This window comes from Sinocyclocheilus anshuiensis, unplaced genomic scaffold, assembly GCF_001515605.1.
Source record: "Sinocyclocheilus anshuiensis isolate Anshui unplaced genomic scaffold, SAMN03320099.WGS_v1.1 scaffold1079, whole genome shotgun sequence".
Classification (NCBI taxonomy): Eukaryota; Metazoa; Chordata; class Actinopteri; order Cypriniformes; family Cyprinidae; genus Sinocyclocheilus; species Sinocyclocheilus anshuiensis.
In genome coordinates this window covers 2,143,045-2,146,872 of record NW_015548207.1, presented here as the reverse complement: position 1 = coordinate 2,146,872, position 3,828 = coordinate 2,143,045, and the positions used below count along the sequence as shown (strand labels likewise).

At 38.6% G+C, this 3,828-nt stretch overlaps 1 pseudogene; it reads right to left on the bottom strand.

Annotated features, from left to right (window-relative positions):
* The window catches only part of LOC107653543 (ribosomal RNA processing protein 36 homolog), a 12,947-nt pseudogene extending 9,243 nt beyond the window's left edge, over window positions 1-3,704 (bottom strand).
* Between the last annotated feature and the right edge of the window lie 124 nt (window positions 3,705-3,828).

The following is a 3,828-nucleotide window of genomic DNA, read 5'->3' as shown; positions in this document are numbered from 1 at the left end:
GTTGTGGAGACACTGTGTGTTTCGTTGTGAAAGCGAAACTACTTTGTTTGGCCTTCCAAAAGAGGACACAACTAGAAATCAGTGGTTAAGTTGTATTTACAACACTGTTCCAGAACAGTTCAACCCAAATATTCAGATGTGTGCTGCGCATTTTTTGGAGGACGAGGACTGTTTCCTGAGAGAGTAGCCTATAATGCCAGTGTCTGTTTCTATAAAGTGGGGCAATTCCAACTTTGCAAGGGTCTGGTGCTTCTGACTCACAGACTGTAAGTAAGTTTTCATATTTAAAGAATTTGCCACTGATGATTCAAACGCGAGTTTTGAGCAGTGTGGAGTAGGGCTTGTTGTTTGCAGACATGGTTTTATGATTATGCAGTGTGATACGCAACGAGCATAGAGGAGAAACAATAATGTACAGTATGTGGAAAATAATGTGTTTTTTTAACCTTAAACCGCATAAACACATTGCATTACACCAAATACACCAAATAATGTTCTTTTTAGCAACGTCATATGACCCCTTTAATTGAAGTGAATTGAATAGAAAAATCAAAAAGTTGATTAAAATGGTGAAAAACTATTTAAAAGTTATGCCATCCACAAACTATACTAAAGAGGTCACATTGGTGTTCTTTTCACACTACAAATGACCACGAGAACCAGACGAGTCTTCTGCACAGACCCTGTGGCCGGCTTCGACTCCTTCACCATGTGATGTAGTCAATCATCAAGCGGAAGGAACGGGATGTTCTGAGTGATGCCAGTCCAAGTCTGACTTGTGATGCAACCTGGAATTAAATCGCACCATGTTGGTTTGGTCTGGCCAGAGGAGAACTGGCCCCCTGACTGAGCCTGGTTTCTCCCTAGCATTGTTGCCAAGTCCGCGGTTTTCCTGCGGAATTGGGCTACTTTATCACTGTTGCCGCAGTTGTTTTTCATGTCCACGGGTTAAAGCGATCCCGATAACGTGATATTTAGCCCCTGGAGTGCGCATTTTGCCAGGGGAACCCCGCCAAAAACATGTACTTTACACCCCGAACGCGATTTTTAATGGGGAGCCACCCTCGAAAAGCGATTGGGCTAGTTTTGGGCTAGTTTTGAGTAGCAATTGGGCGGGTTTTGTTGTGAAAACCTGGCAACCCTGCTCCCAAGGTTTTTCCTACATTTCTGTCACAGATGGAGTTTAGGTTCCTTGCCATTGTCGCCTTTGGCTTGCTTGGTTGGCGACACTTAATTTTCGTCAATATTGTCGACTTGATTGCACAGACACTATTTGAAGAGAACTGAGCTGGATGATGACATCACTGAATTAGCGATGAACTGACTGAAATATCGACTGCAGAATTGAATTTTGTTTGCATTATTGACAGGCTATTTTACTGTTTAACAATGTAAAGCTGCTTTGACACAATCTGTATAGTAAAAAGCACTAAATAAATTAAGGTGATTTGACTTGATTACATAAATGTCTGTCATCACCAATGTCTTTTCCAGTCAAAATACTGTATTTCACACTGTAGGACTTGGATCACAGACAGATCCATAGATATTTAACTTACTACATCTATCTGGTAGTGGTGATGCATCGGCGCATCTCTCAGATCGAGTCTTTAAAAAAAATTGGCATTTTACTAACAATATTTCAGCCGTGAATTTGTGTGCCCTGTATTTTCTGTCGGTTGTTTAGAATCAGAACTAGTGATGCCCGATTCAGGGAGAATCGCTCTTTTGAGTCGTAGGCCTATCGCTTCCATTAGTTACCCCTGAATCGGTTTGTGATTCCGTCTGAATCATTCGAACAGTTCACCATTGGACCATTTTGCTTTCTTTCGTAGCCTACCTATTAGATTAAACTAGCCGACTATTTAGTTACATATGATATGAGTAGCCCAACACCGTCATATTGTTAACGTGTGTGTGGTCGAGTGTGTGATACACATCTAGATTTCGGAGCCTGGGTTTGAAATGGAGATGGTCAGGTTTGTCGAGCATGGTTCTCCTCTGTCTTTCCGCGTCTCTTTTCCTACACACGGGTCACCTATGCTTCCTTTGGAGAGCCGAACATGCAAAAGGACCAGGATTAGAAAACTTCTCTTACACTACCTGAAGATCTGAATTCAGATTTAATTCTACAGTCTGACATAACAAATCCTAGGTCTACACCTCTGAGTGCTAAATTTGTAGAGAGTTTCAAGACAAGGAAGTATTTTACTTAAATTAAATGCTATTTTCATTTTGGCTGAAATTATTATTTGCATGCTCATGAACGTTGAAATACTGACCTTTTCTGTCAGTGAAAAGATGGACCCTGGATAAAAAGTTTCAGTTTTAGCAATGAAATAAAAAAAAACAACCATTGTCTTAATGAAACAGGATTCACATCCCATTTTGATTAAATAGATTGCAATATTTTGAAAAGTGAAAAGTCACAGTTCATTTCAAAATGTATTTTCATTTTTAATTTTAATGAAAAGATTTACAAAGAGAAAAGATTTTTCTTTGTAAATAAGGTGAATGAGTGATTCAAAACAGACAGACAAGAGGATAAAAAAAAAAAAAAACTTTTAAAAGTCATTTTCACACCACATGACCATTGAAATGAACCAAAAAATGTATTTATTAATTTCTTTTAATTAATTAATTTATTTAAATGTAGTAAAGCTCAGAAAGCCAGTAATATACTCATCACTGCCTGGCTGTTATCAGTTTTGATATGGTCGTGTAGCCACCACATCCATTCACATATTATGCATGCTTTTTATTATTGTGATAGTGTTTTATCTTTATTAGTTTGTAAAATGGATGTCACGGCTTGAGTTTTCATCCCTGCAATTCTGAGATGTCCCAGACCACGTTAAGAGGTACGTCCTTCATTCTTTCCTGGTAGACGCAGTCAAAACATTCACTCTGAGCCACGGTTAAAGAGTTCTTCCAGTCCCCAACTGTTCCTATAATACAGCATTAATAAGACATTTTCCCACTGCAGCTGATATGCCACACTTATCACATTTAATAATGAACTTTTAAATAATGATCGATTTCAAAAGTCTTCTGTCACTCCTAGAAGAGACGTTGCATTAATAATGATTAGATTGTCCACAGGCCTGATTGAGACATGCAGGGAAAATACTAATATCATCTCATCTCGAAGCTCTCAGATGAAACCAGGTGTTTCATGTTGTTGGAAAAATGGAAATATGACACCATGACATCTTTAGGGTTTCTCATGACATAGATGACCTGACAGCAAAGACAGACATATTAAAAACTTTCATGACATCATGATGATTATTTGCAGCATTTTGGGCATCAGCGGCTGGAGTAAATGAGAACAGAACAGTCTTGGAGATGGATGTGTGTTGTAATTGTCCTCCTTTGCTCTGTACTCTAACCAGGACATTTGCTGGTGGGTCAGTTGGTTGGCTTTGTCCAGGAAATCTTCAGCATTTATTAACATCATGATCCGTTGGGTCCATACCGTACTTGAGAGACCGGCGTAGAGTCCAGCATAAAATACTAGGGGCTTGATTGAATAATGTTAAACAATTTGTCATTACTGTCAGTATCATTCACACTGTTTGACTTTAGTGGCAAAGTCAAAGTATGCTAAAAGTTTGACTACAGAGGTAATTTTAAATAGACATTTCATAAATATAGCCTAACATCTCACTTACCAGATTTGGGGAAGGTAACAACAAAGACATCATTGTCCTTTATTTCAAAATCCGCTAAACTGTCAATATATTCTGGAGTAAGATCATAATTGTCTGCCAAAGTTAAGACTGTTCCTTTGTACGTGAACATTTTGCAAGCATTTTGTATTCCTGC